Here is a 14647-nt window from a genome sequence, read left to right on the forward strand (position 1 = left end):
CTTTTGGTAGTTAATTGGAGATACAAGTCTCAGATTCTTCTGCCTTGGGCTGGCTTTGAATCACAGTCCCTCAGACCTCAGCCTCTTGAGTAGCTGGGATTAGAGGCACGAGTTTCTGTCCTAGGCTTTCAACGTTGCTCTGTTAAACGTTCACAATTTTTCTTTCCTTTCTTCCTTGCCCTTTCTTGGCAGGCAAATGCAGAACGGCAGGCGGGACGTGGTGTGTTAGAGAGCAGTGGCTTTGACGTCTGAGAGCAGGCATGCCTTTCCTGGCCAGCCTCATTGTGGGGCCGAGTGAGCCCCATCACAGGATCGGATCTAGATTGGGGTTTGTTGTGAATGATAACCTCTAGTGTGCCTCGAGATCAAACTCCACCTTGAGCTTGGTGTGTGAGGTGGTAGGATTCCTGCTCCGGCCTAGCTCTCAGCAGCGTCTTCACATCAGCTTTCAGGTCTCTCTTCCCTCTATGAGACACTGCTGGTGGCTCACTATTGACATCGGCTCCTGGGGAAGTTGTCAGTTTTCTTAGTCTACTCTCTTTTTTTTGGTGCCAGTCCTGGGCCTTGAACTCTGGGCCTGAGCACTGTCCTTGGGTTTTCTCAAGGCTAGAGCTCTACCACTTGAGCCACAGCACCACTTCTGGCTTTTTTCTATGCATATGGTACAGAGGAATCAAACCCGCATCTTCATGCATGCTAGGCAAGCACTCTACCTACCACTAGGACAAACTCCCCGGCCCCTTAGTCTACTGTTGATCCTAGGCAAGCATGTGAACCTGGAACTTGGAGAGGGAGTGCGACTCTCACCTCTTCCCCAGCATCTGACAGTGGCTATGTGCATGCCTGTTGCATCAACACACTTCCCTGTGTCTTCATCCCCGTGCATTCCCTGGCCTCTTCCCTCCATGACTGCACAAATGCACACACACAGATGGCCTCAGGGAATAGCTTATGAAGGCTGAGAAACGGTGAGATGGTTTCTGTGCAGCTCTTGTCCGCCTCTCAGTCTGGAGTGTGAGTGAGATGCACAGGGCAGGAAGGGAAGTTCTTAGGCCAGAGCTGAGCTGGGTGGACTAAATCTGGTCCACTGAGGGCGGGCTCTGCTGACTTCCTCAGGAGTCAGCAAGCTAAACTAGGAAGGAGGGGACGAGAGCCATTGCAGGTGGGGTCTGGGCTTCCCACGGGTGAAGTGTCAGCAGACAACACCTCAAGTCCACTGCAGGTGACCACTGATGCTTGCCTGCCTCTCAAGCCCCTGACCTCTGTGGCACAGCCTGTCCTGATGGCAAGGGCACCTAAACACAGCCAGTTACACAAAGCCACCACACCTAACCCTGCAATCGGAATTCAATAGAGCAGCTCACGAGTTCTCACGGGATGCCTCTTCTCTATATATGTCTTGTGATTTTTTTTTTTTTTGCCAGTCCTGGGCTTGGGCTAAGGGCTTGAGCACTGTCCTTGGACTTTCTCAAAGCTAGAGCTCTACCACTTGAGCCTCAGCACCACTTCCGGCTTTTTTCTATGTATGTGGTACCGAGGAATCGAACCTGGGTCTTCGTGCATGCTAGGCAAGCACTCTACCACTAGGCCAAACTCCCGGCCCCATGTCTTGTGATTTTTGACAGTGAACTGCTCATTTCCCATAGAATGTCATTTGCAGGAAGCCTTAGACAACTGAAAATTGGGATTTTTTTTGGTTTTGCAGAATGATAATTGATTCTTCAAGGAAACCAGAATGTTAGGAGTAACAGATCATTCTACAACAAGGGAGTCTGCTTACCATCCTATCCCTCCTAATCCTCTTAGGCTCTGCAGTGGACATAGCCTTAATCAGGACTTCTTCAACAAGGATGTCGTAGAAAGTGGAATGTTCTGGGTGGCTCTGAGTCACTGCTCAGAAGAGCTGGGTTCTGTCTAGCTGTTTTTTGCAAGAAGGATGGAAAACATACTGCTTTCTAGGCATTGCCCTAAACAGTTTTGCAGTACAGAATACAGAGCCTGCTGTCAGGCTGTAACTTGCCTGTAATACTATGTGCATTAGGGCATCTGTGTATCTGTGTGTGTGTAAACGCATGATTGCCTTTACCATAAGACGCAGGAAATTACAGGACACTGATACTTTCCAAGTAGAGCTTGTCCATGTCAAGCAGGCCCACTTGTTAGCGCATCTTCCCTTTTGAAGGGGCTTTCCCTTTTCGGCTGGATCTTGCTCAGGTCTGCCTTCTGGATGTAGTTTCCCAAAGGTGGTTTCTGCTTAGCTATTGTTCCATTTACTCTCTCAGCGAAGCTGGGCCACTGGGCTTCTAGTGTGATCTTTTCCCCGGGGCACATCTGGTCCCTCCGTCTGGGAGTGCAGTGCTGGACTTTGCCAAGCTCAAAATTCATATGGTGCCTTCTGGACTCGTGTGTTTTGTGTTCCCCTTTGTTGTAAGGTATTTCCTGCATCCTTGAGCAGCATTTTGTACTCCCAGAGCAGCTTAGTAAGGAAAATTGGACTTCCTTCGCTTTGTTCTCTTTTTGTCTGGTTGACACCAGTGCATACCAGGGCTTCCTGCTGTCACCTGGCTTTTTTCTTTTTCTTTTTTTTTCATTTTTGTGTTTCTCCTGTAACTGGGACTATTGGTCAGTATATTAGCAATAACCCCCACCCCCCTCCCTCTATATGCACACATACACACACACACACCACACACACACCACACACACATATATAGTGAATGATTAGCTTCTCCACATTCTGACCAGAATTTGGTATTGCCCCTATCTTTCATTATAATTGTACTGATAGATTGAATATGCATTTCTCTAATAACTAATGAGGTTTTGTTCATTTGTTTGTTTTTTGCTTTTGTCCTTTTTTACCATCTCTGTACCTTTCTCTGTGAAATATCTGGCCATGGTCTTTGCCTGTTACCTAGGTAGGTTCTTTTGCCTATTGCGGTTTTGTTTTTGGTTTTGTTTGTTTTGTTTTTTGTTTTTGTCAGTCATGGAACTTGAACTCAGCATGGGCGCTGTCCCTGAGCTCTTCAGCTCAAGGCTACCGCTCTACTCTTGAGCCAAGCCCCACTGCCCCTTTTCTAGAGGTTAATTGGAGATAAGAGTCTCAGATTCTTTTGTGCCCAGGCTGGCTTTGATCCTTGATCCTCAGATCTCACCTCCTGAGTAGCTAGGATGACAGGTGCCCAGGCTCCTATTTCATTTTGAGAGAGCCTTCCTGATGTATTCTGGGTGCGTGGTCTGTAATCAAGTTCTTGGCTCTGGAGTCTCTCTTCATCCTCTTTATCTGAGCTTTTACAGAGTCAAAGCTTTCGCATTTTGTGGGGTTCCATTGAGCAATTATTTTTTAAAAATGAATTGTGCTCTTGGTGTCAAAGCTGAGAACTTTCAGGCTTCTATAGCATCCTGAAGGTTTTCTTCTCTGTGTAGACCCATCTTTTGCCAAATTTGAGGGCTACCATTCCTTCAAAATGATGCAGCAGTGAGATGACCACATCGCTGTGCTGGCTTCTCCCTGCTCCATCCTTCACGCCTTGCCAGTCACATTTTCTCACTTCTCACTTCCCTAATGTCGAGATTTTAAAAGACAAGCATTTACTTCAAGGGGATATATTGTTGGTCATTGGGGATGTTTTCTCTTGAGCATCCCAGTGCTAGGGCTCTAGTGTAGCACCATGTAGGGTTATGTATGGCATCTTGCCTGGCTCGTTTGGTTTTCTTTCTGTAGCTAAATCTTCCTGCTCAGTGCGTACTGGATGTAGGTTGGGGCTCCGGGGTGCATTCCATGGCTTTCTCGGCTGCCATGAATGCCATGGCATTTGCAGGCCCCGTTCATGAATTCACGCGTGCAAAAGGCCACGCAGTATCAGAACCGCAAACAGTCTGCGTTAGAAATCTATAGTGCTGGGAAGTGAAAATAAGAGCTTTTGATTTTTTTTTCCTTTTTGCTGTTTTTGTTTTCTTTTTGTTCATTTATCCCTCTTTGGGAGTGTCAGAAGAGACACAGGAATGGAGGGACGAAGGGTGAACAAATGCAGCAGTGCTCCTTGCTGGACAGTGTTGAAAATGAACTATTCAACCTGGGGGGACGGGAGGGCAAGACTGAGAGAGAGCCAGGAAACGGGTGGCATCCAAAAGAAATATACTCTTTACTTACGTAACTGTAACCTCCACCCCAGCCCCATTTATCTCCTTTATAACAATAATTCTGTTTGTGATCGGTCCTGGGGTTTGAACTCTGGGCCTGGGCCCTGTACAAGCTCTTCAGCTCAAGGCTAGTGCTCTATCACTTAAGCCACAGCACCACTTCCAGTTTTCCGGTGGTTCATTGGAGATAAGAGTCTCCTGGACTTTTGTGCCCAGGTTGGCTTTGAACTGTAATCCTCAGATCTCAGCCTCCCGAGTAGCTAGGATGACAAGCGTGAGCCAACAGGGCCCGGCTATAACAATAAATTTTGTAACAATAATTTGTTTTAAATCAGTAGCAAGATATTCTTCAAAGGTACAATGACACTGGTCATGTCAATTAAACTGGTTGGTAGAAAAGCCAAAGTCCCATCCAGTGGCTGTGGGAAGTCTCCGGGGACTTTGCAGTAGACAGCGTTGGAGTGGGGATCCAGTAATTCTCGTGAAAGCCTGAGATTAGTAATTGACCGGTGAGCCTCGTCGGTTTCCAGGAATTCATCTTCAGTCTCAATCAGAACGCCACTGAATAAACACATCCCACTTCAGTGTACCTAGGGGATCATGGCTGTGCCATGAAAACAAATCCCCAGCAAACACCCCTGCTCCCCACACAGGGCAGGCAGGGTACTATGACTGCAGGTCAAGTCTATCTCCCACCCATTCAGAACGCTAAGTCATGGACAGAGGCCTGTGCAATTTTATTACCCAGGCCGCCCGCAGTCCCTTCCACGTGCTTCCACGGACACAAAGTGGAAGTTAACATCTAATATTTAACTCTTCAGAACACTGAAGACGGTGAGCAGGAGTCAGCAAAAGCATAGGACTGGTTCTCTCTCCCCCAAGTGAGGAAGATGGGTGGGTAAATAACTGATGGTCGTTTAAGTCCTGAAAATAAAAATAAGGAAGAGATGAAAATGATCAGAACGATATTCTCCACAATCGGGAAGTTGATTGATTGGCTCTGATGGCTGGATCAAAGGAGTCTTTTAAAAGTCAGCGGCTTTCAGCAGAGGGTGGGTAGCCATGGATTAGCACAAGGGAAATCCCTCCTCCCAAGTGTATCTTCCTGGTTTATATTTCCTGACTTCTATTCTTTTTCCTGAAAGGACAGATTAGGGTTTCAAAAAATTTGTTTTTACAGTCTTCCTGTTCCTTAGGATCTGCTTCCTGCAGAGAGTTCCAAATAACGGCTCTCAGTGCCTGACAAACAAGAACTTCTATGTGACAATAATGGGTCCAAGTCTGGATGTGTACATCAGGAAGGAAAATATCAGTCAAGGTTTCAGTCCAAAGACCATTTCAGGGCCTTTGGGAATCTCTCTGCTTTTGGCTGTTTTTAGCAATTTGTTTTCAGATCCTAAGTAATCTCAGATGATAACAGCATTTTCTATGAGAGCTGAGTCCTGCTGATTAATTCATTTAAGGGTGTGAACACTGTTTTTTTCCCTTAGCTAGATAGGTAGACTTGTTGAATTATTCAATGATCAAGAGAAATTCTAGATACTTCAGTAATGATGTTTTCCAACTGAAAGGCCATTAACTCTCAAGAAGAGAGAATACATAAGAAGTCAATTTGAAGTCTCATTATTAGCTTATCATAGGAGTCACATTTTCATAAAACATTTTAGTAAAATACCTCCACATTACTTTGGGGACTATCTCACTAATATTCAACAATAACCTGACTTCAAAGTCTACAAAGACTTTTTTTTCTATTCTTTTTTGCCTTGAATGATTTCTCCAACTCAAGAAAGATTATACACTTTGCTGTTTATTAAATAGCAGGCCTCTAGTGGAATAATTATTGTATCCTATATTATGTAGTCATTTTGTGGCTATAGAAGAGAATTGAGGGTATTTGCTACTAATAATAGATTTTTTTACTAATGGATAAAAGTGACTTAATGAAGGAATTAAGCTTAAGTGGACTCTGGTAGCTCATGACTGTAGTCTAGTTACTTAAGAGGCTGAGATCTGAGGGTGGCAATTCAAAGCCGACCCAGGCAGGAAAGTCCATGAGATTCTTAACTCCAATAAATGACTCAGAAAAAGCTGCAAGTGGCACTGTGGCTCAAGTGGTAGAGCGCTAGCCATGAACAAAGAGGCTTGAGGACAGTGCCCAGGCCCTGAGTTTAAGCTCTAGGACCAGCACATGCGCACACGCACACACGCACACACACACACACACACACACAGGAATTACGCTCCTGTTAGTAATGGAAGAAATGCAATTTAGAGTGACCACTTGATATCACTTGAGTTAAAGTTCAGAGACAAGGGCCGGGAGTCTGGCCTAGTGGTAGAGTGCTTGCCTAGCATGCACGAAGACCTGGGTTTGATTCCTCGGTACCCCACATACATAGCAAAAAGTCGGAAGTTGTGCTGAGGCTCAAGTGGTAGAGTGCTAGCCTTGAGAAAGTCCAAGGACAGTGCTCAGGCCCTGAGCTCAAGGCCAGGACTGGCAAAAAAAAAAAAAAAAAAAAAAAAAGTAAAAAGGGCCGGGAGTTTGGCCTAGTGGTTAAAGTGCTTGCCTAGCATGCACGAAGACCCGGGTTTGATTCCTTGGTACCACGTACATAGAAAAAAGCCGGAAGTGGTGCTGAGGCTCAAGTGGTAGAGCTCCAGCCTTGAGAAAGCCCAAGGACAGTGCTCAGGCCCTGAGCTCAAGCCCAGGACTGGTAAAAAAAATATTAAAAAATAATAAAGGATTTTAAAAAAAAGTTCAGAGACAAAGTTTAGAGCCAGGAGCATTTCAGGAAAGGGGGGTGGTGAGAAAATATTTAGTGACAGATACAAAGAGACTCATGTACCTTGGTTGAGTAATACCACTTTAGAGAATTTTCCCAAAGGAAATACACACACACAAACACACAGACACACACACACACACAATCACACACACACACACACAGTCTCTCTCCTGACAAGTTCCTGTGTGGTTCAATAGGGCCTGGTGCTCTGGCTGGTTCTCGAGGTATTTCTGTCTTCACCCAGCCAAGGAGAAGTCCTGTAAAAACCCTGACACCCCTCCTCCTGCCCACCTGGCCCTGTTGCTCTTGGCAGGCCCTGTGTGTGTGTGTATGTGTGTGTCTGTGTGTCTCTGTGTGTGTCTGTATGTATGTGTCTGTGTGTGTGTCTGTGTCTGTGTGTGTGTGACTATCTGTGCCTGTGTGTCTGTGATTGTCTGTGACTATGTGTCTGTGTGTATCTGTGTGTGTCTGTGACTGTGTGTGTGTCTGTGTGTCTGTGACTGTGTGTGTCTGTGTGTCTGTCTGTGACTGTGTCCGTGTGTGTGTGTCTGTGACTGTGTGTGTCTGTGTGTCTGTGTGTGTGTCTGTGTGTGAGACTGTGTGTGAGACTCTGTGTGTGTGTGTGTCTGTGACTGTGTGTGTCTGTCTGTGACTGTGTGTGTGTCTGTGTGTCTGTCTGTGACTGTGTGTGTCTGTGTGTGTGTGTCTGTGTGTCTGTGTGTGTGATTGTGTGTGTGTCTGTGTGTGTGTGTGTCTGTGTGTGTGTGTGTGATTGTGTGTGTGTCTGTGTGTGTATGGTGGTGTTTAGTTGTTTTCCCTGGGAAAGCTGTGTGTTCTCAGCAGGAAGGGGGCGTAGTGGTGAGGGGTAGGAGGGTGGGGTGGAGGGGCGGCCCGGCTGCTCTCCACGTAGGTGGCCGCCCCGCTGGCCCCGCTGGCCCTGCCTGGCTCTCCCTCCCTCCCACGTGGAGCCTGCGGCCTGGGTGGCCGGGAGGAGGGGGGGGCGGGGAGGCCTGCGGGGTTGCGTCCAGGGTCTGGGGCCCCAGTGGGGAGGCCGCCAGAAGAGGCGGCCAGGGACCCCAGGGAGCGGGGAGGGCCGGCCACCCGCGGGGTCCTCCCTTCCCTCCCCCTCCTCCCCCTCCCTCTCCCCCCTCCCCCTCTCTGGCTCCTCCCGTCCTCCCCAGCTCTACCCCTGGCTCCCCTCCTTTCCTTCCTGGCTGGCCGGCTGGCCTGTCCGCCCGGCGGCCTCGAGCCCCAGCCCCCAGCCCGGCGGGTTTGTTCCGGGGTCCCCCTGGCTTCCTCCGGCTCCAGGCCCGCGCTCCCCCTCGAGCCCCGGCGGCCGCTCCCGCCGGCCCGGCCCGCACCGCGTCCTCGGCGCCCAGGCTGCCGAGGGCCCCGCGCCCCACGCGGGTCATCCGCGCTCCGGCTCCGGGGCCGCGCTCCGCCCGTGCGCGCCCGTCCGGCCGGCCACCCGCTGGTCCCTTGCGGGCTGAGGCTCCCTGCAGCCCAGGGTGGAGGGAGGGGCCGGCTGGGACGGGGCAGATGGGGAGGCGGGGGGGGGGGGGGGGGAGGGGGAGGAGGAGGAGGAGGAGGCGGGGAGGGGGGGGACCGGGGCGGCGAGGCCGTGGCCACCCGGACCATCGTGGGCTCCCAAGGAGGAGGGGTCCCGGGGCCAGCGGACCTCCCCGTGGACGAGGACCCGCAGCAGCGGAGGGGAGGGGAGGGGAGGGGCGGGAGCCACAGGGGAGGGGCGGGGAGGGGCGGGAGCCACAGGGGAGGGGAGGGGCGGGGAGGGGCGGGAGCCACAGGGGAGGGGAGGGGAGGGGGGGCCGGTCCTGGAGGTGCGCGGGGACAAAGCTTTGGCCAGGATTCGTGGCGACACCGGGAGGAGCAGGGGAGGCCTGGGGTTTTTAGACGTCTGTTACACTCGCCCGGTGGAGGGTGCTTGACTCCCGTACACTGGGTCCTTCCACGCGTCTGGGTCCCCCTTGGATTGTTTTTAAGGAACCAATTAAAACAAAACCCGGAAAAACATGCGCAGGTGAAACAGCGCGCGGTCCTGGGTCCTGCCGTGGGGCCGCCCGAAAGGCCCAGCCCAGCGTCCCTTAGGTGTCCTGCGGACCCACGGCGGCGACTTCCTGACGGACAGACAGACAGCACAAGGAAAGTTCTAAGCAAGAGTGGCTGTCATGTGCTCTTTATGTTTCGGTCTTAAAGAATTGTGTCTTGGTTCTGACAACTGGAGAAGTTTCGTTATTCTAGATAAACACCCCAACCTCTGAGTTAGTGGAGCATGAGCTCATCACCCAGTTTCCCACAACATGCTGTAAAACTGACGTTTAGGAACAGGCACAAGTCGATGATTCTGGTTTTGCCTCGTCTCTGCTCAGTGTCACGGTTGGGATCACAGGCATGAGCCCCTATCACTTGGCAAAAGTATGCTTTTTTTTTTCCCCGGTTGGTCATAAGGCTTGAACTCAGGGCCTGGGCTCTGTCCCTGAACTCTTTTGCTCAAGGCGGGCACTCTACCACTTTGAGCCATAGAGCCACTTGTGGTTTTCTGGTGGCTCACTGGAAATAAAAGTCTCATGGTAACTTTTCAGCCTAGGTTGGCTTTGAACCACAATCCTCAGATCTCAGTCTCCCAAGTAGCGAGGCGCGAGGCATGAGCCATGAATCCCCAACAAAAACACACTTTTTTGTTTTATTTTGTTTTGCAAGTCGTGGGGCTTGAACTCAGGGCCTGGGTACTGTCCTTGGACACTTTTTTTTTTTTTTTTAGTTCTCCACCACTTGAACAACAGCACCACTTCCCGGTTTTTTCTATGTATGTGATACTGAGGATTCAAACCCAGGGCTTTGTGAATGCTAGGTGAGCACTCTACCACTAGGCTATGCTCCCAGCCCCCCCAAATACTTTTAAGGATGAAATAAAATTATAAAAATGCAACAAGTCTTCAAAGCCTGCCACTTCTTTCTGTATCTTTTTTTCCCTTTTGTCAGCAATTCAGTTGGTTCCTAAGAAATCTTGGTCAATTCTGCCTTCAAGGCCAGAGTAAATCCAAATGTCAGCTGGCCTTGGGTGCAGTGCACTTCAGATAGTCTCTTTCTGTGGGACAGAGTGGAAAGGATTTCTCAGGAGGAAGGCAAAAGACTTGATAGATGAATCTGTACTGAGAAAATCTTCAAGAAATTCAATACAAAATGACTAAAATAATTTCTCCCAATGATTTTTTAAATCTGCTATACAATTAAATAGTTTAAAGCATAGTTGCATCAAATAATTTCCCTTGAAAACCTTGTGCTCACTTTTGTTTTCCACTATGGTACTAGTAGAATTAGTAGACCTGAAAGAGATCTCTTTTTAGAATAAGAAAAAAAATGCTTTTATGAAACTGGACACTCATGGCTCATGCCTATAATCCTAGCTATTCAAGAGGCTGAGACCCGAGGATCACAGTTCAAAGCCAGCCTGGGTGGAAAAGTCTGTGAGACTCTTCAATCTCCATTTAACTACCTAAAAGCTAGAAATGGTGCCGTGGCTCAAAGTGGCAGTGTTAGCCTTAAGTAAAGAAGCTCAAGGTAGTGTCCAAGCCCTGAATTCAAGTCCCCACGACTGACTCATCCACAAAAACCTTTTATGTTTTTAAAATCAGAAGATTAGCACTAGATTCTGCAAAAGTTCCTGTTAAGTGCATATGCAGAGAACAAAGCGCTTTTTGCACTGACAGAATTGCACGAATGTTATTAAGTGTTGTGCAAAGTCCACTGTCTTTCTGACATGTGCAGCTGTCTTGCAGGAGTGTCTGATGCTGGAGTGTCTCGAGGGTAAGCTGTGGTTCTGTGGCTGGCCAGCATCAGAGCTGTGCTTTCAGCGATTCCACCCGGTCGGCCAGTCACCCCAAGGGCATGCATGAGTAACCTGGGAGGAAGACGTTTCTATGGAGATACCCAGTGCTGCCTTCGGAAGGAGACAGTGACACAGAAGAGAAGCAGAGGACAAGACACCATGGGGAAAAAAGTCACCCAAGAAGTCAGCTGTGTCCGTGTGAAGAGATATTGTAGTTCTACTTACAAAGCCAAGTGCCTTTCTAAGCCAAGTCCGTGATGATGTATGACCACGTACTAGTTCTCAGAGTGACTAATTTTGGTTAGCCTGTTTTTCCTGGCCTCAGTCGGGCAGAGTGCAAATTCTACACCTAGCTGTAGTGTGACTGTATTGTAAATGCAGTTGAATAGGGTAGCTCAGTGGTTGAGTGCTTGCCTAGCTCATGTGAAGCCTTCAGGTCAACTTTTAGCACATTATCCTACCACCCTCCTTCAAGTCTCAAATGATTGAGAGGGGCAGGAAACAAAGGAAACCAACACTCTTCTTCTAGCTCCTTGTTTAGCAGCTCTGGAAATTCTGGGGGACAGTAAGACATTAACATGAATCTTGAAGGTTATCACCAAACTCTTGCCAATTGTGCTTATATGCATTTTTTCAAAAATGACAATCCTCTTTATAAAAAGCTGGATGCCGGTGGCTCACTTCTGTCATCCTAGCTGCACAGGAGGCAGGCATCTGAGCATCTTGGTTCAAAGCCAGTCTGAGCAGGAAAGTCCAGACAACCAGAAGTGGCACTGTGGCTCAAAGGGTAGCCTTGAACTAAAGAGCTCAGGGACTGTGCCCAGAGTTCAAAGCCCACGGCTGATCAACCATGACTATTCTCATTGTATTTGAAAACCAATCGTGGAGTTGTTGATGCTGAGCTGCCTAGAAGATCAGGATTAGAGGATGAAACCACGACGGCTCAGAAGTGGATCCAGGAAGGTGGTTTGCCAGATGGCAGCCGGTCTATTTTGTCTCTAACACAAACTTAGCTTGTTGTGTACTAAAAGTCTACAAGTACTTGCAGCTACAAGGGCTATTATGTTCCTATAATAGTGAAATATTCATTAATTGTTCCAAATAATTGATAACCTGTTTACTGGCATCCAGTATCTTCCATGAAGATCAAGTACAGCATTTTGGGCAGTCGGGGTCAGGAGTTTGGCCTAGTGGTGGAGTGCTTGCCTAGCATGCACAAAGACCTGAGTTCAATTCCTTGGTACCACATACTTAGAAAAAAGCCAGAAGTGATGCTGAGGCTCAAGTGGTAGAGCTCTAGCCTTGAGAAAGTCCAAGGACAGTGCTCAGGCCCCGAGTTCAAGCCCCAGGGCTGACAAAAAAAAAAAAAAAAAAAGAATTTTGGGCCATCCCAAAGCAAGATGCTAAGTTTAGTCTGGAATTTTTTTTTTCCTACTATTACTTTGAGGATACTTACAGTGGAATGGGACTCAAATGTTACATTATTTTTATTACTATTTATCTAATGCTGGCTAAAAATTTATGCAGAAATTAGAAATTATCCAGGGAAATTATTTTGCAAAAATAATATAGATAGGCCAGGAGTTTGGCCTACTGGTAGGGTGCTTGCCTAGCATGCACAAAGACCCGGGTTCAATTCCTTGGTACCACATACATAGAAAAAAGCTGGAAGTGGTGCTGAGGCTCAAGTGGTAGAGCTCTGGCCTTGAGAAAGTCCAAGGACAGTGCTCAGGCCCTGAGCTAAGCCCCATGACCCACAAAACCAAAACCAACACCCCCTCTCCCAGCTAAAACAGATATACCATCAATTTCAGCAACAGGTAGTTTTCATGTTCTGAGCCTAGATCTCAATATGTTCCTCGTTAACTCTGGACCGTGGTTTGACAACAAACTGCTCCAGACAGAACCAAATTGAGCTCAAGCTTTTCTTTCATACCTGAAAATGAAGTTGTCTGGAAAACACAAAACTACCAAAACTAGAGCATGAATGGCATTCATACCCACGTCCTGCCCTTAGCCACGTGTGGATGGATCATGGAGAAAGGGAAGGGTCACAGTGCAGGGTGCTCTGCCATGGAATGCTGGCATCTTGATATCAAGACCATCTAAACAGGCACCCTGAAAAACATCCCTTTATTACTGTCTGCTTAAGAAACCAGGGTGAGAGGCAGGAAGTGAAGGACAGAGCTTAACCCCACTAAGAAAAACAAAAAGGAGACAAGATGCCCTGACGGGTCAAACAAGTTATGAGAGTTATTTCCTTTACCTAGCTGAAGTCTTGGGTTAAAAATCGTAGTTCTGATCATCACTAGCTACAAAGTTAAGCAGGTTCCTTAGGGTTAGTCCTAAGAGGTGAGAGGGAGTGTGGCTGTAGACCGGACCCACTCATAGAGCGCTAGTGTGAATTCAAGACACCCATGTTTACACCTGGAAGAATACTCAACTTAGTTCCGAAAAATAGCCTAGTGATGTCAACCCAGGCTGCACATTAAAATCACATGAAGAAGTTAAAAATGTGGATGTCAAGTGGCCACGTAGCTTAAATGGTCGTGGATGAGGCCTGAATGTAGTTTTTAAACAAAAGGCTTTCCAAGTGATTTTAAAGTTGAAAACTGCTGACTGAGCCACCACAGGACCTTTCATTCCTCTAAAGGGAGGTGTGTGTGTGTCTAGTACACAAGGGAAAACATGAAAATGTATTTACTAAAAGACAAACAACTGCAGGCTGTAACAGACACGGAGAGCTGGCAATCCCCTTGGCTGACTTCTGAGGTTCTATTTTTAATGTTGAATCCACATTGGTTATATAACATTGGGGCTAAAGATTTTACATAACAAGTCCTTTTGAATTTCTGAAATGCAGATTGATTTCATAAAAATGTTGATCCTTATTTCTTTGAAAATAGCATATAATATGAAGTTATAATAGACATAATAGTTTGGGAAATGCTCATGTATATATAGAATGACTTGTAGCTTATAATTTATCTTTTACCTTTTAGATCTCTTTGTTTAAACTTCCTTGTGGTTGTACTTGAACATGTTATAGAATCATTTATACAAGATTTACCTACGAGCTGGGCATGGTGGCTCATGCCTATAATCCTAGCTACTCAGAAGGCTGATATCTGAGGATCATAGTTCAAAGCCAACCCACGCACTAAAGACTGTGAGACTCTTATCACCAATTACCAGAAAACCGGAAGTGGTGGTGTGGCTCAAGGGGTAGGGAGGTAGCCTTGAGCTGAAGACCTCAGTGACACAGTTTAAGCCCCCCCCCCCCACAACCTATGTCTTCATACCAAGTTTTTAGGGCATACGAAGTGCAGCATGTAAACAGGAGAGATGCTGTCTATACATTTACAGTGTGATTTCCTCTGAAGTAGTCATGGCCTACAGTGTATTATATGGGAAGTATGCGCTTAGAATGAAGCATTCCACATCAATAGTAATTTCCAGTAACACGAGAGTTCCCTGGAGATTTTCCTTTAAATTGTACTGGGCACAGAATAACCAATCCTTTCTTTCCTTCCTTTTTTTTGGTGCCAGTCTTGGGGCTTGAACCCAGAGCCTGGCAATTGTCTTTGAGCTTTCTCAAGGCTAGTGCTCTACCACTTGAACAACAGTACCACTTCTGGCTTTTTCTGAATATGGGGACCGAGGAATTGAACCCAGAGCTTTGTGCATGCTAGGCAAGCAATCTATCACTAGGCCACACTCCCAGCCCCATTTATAAGAGGACATTAAAGTGACAGTATATAAAATGAAAATATTTTGTAGATAACATTACCATAAAAATAATGAACTAATGAGAGAGAACATTAATTATACATTGGAGATACTTTTCTCCTTCCCCCACGAGAGCTAA

Source organism: Megascapheus bottae, chromosome 23 (genome assembly GCF_031878675.1).
Source record: "Megascapheus bottae isolate mThoBot1 chromosome 23, mThoBot2.hap1, whole genome shotgun sequence".
NCBI lineage: Eukaryota > Metazoa > Chordata > Mammalia > Rodentia > Geomyidae > Megascapheus > Megascapheus bottae.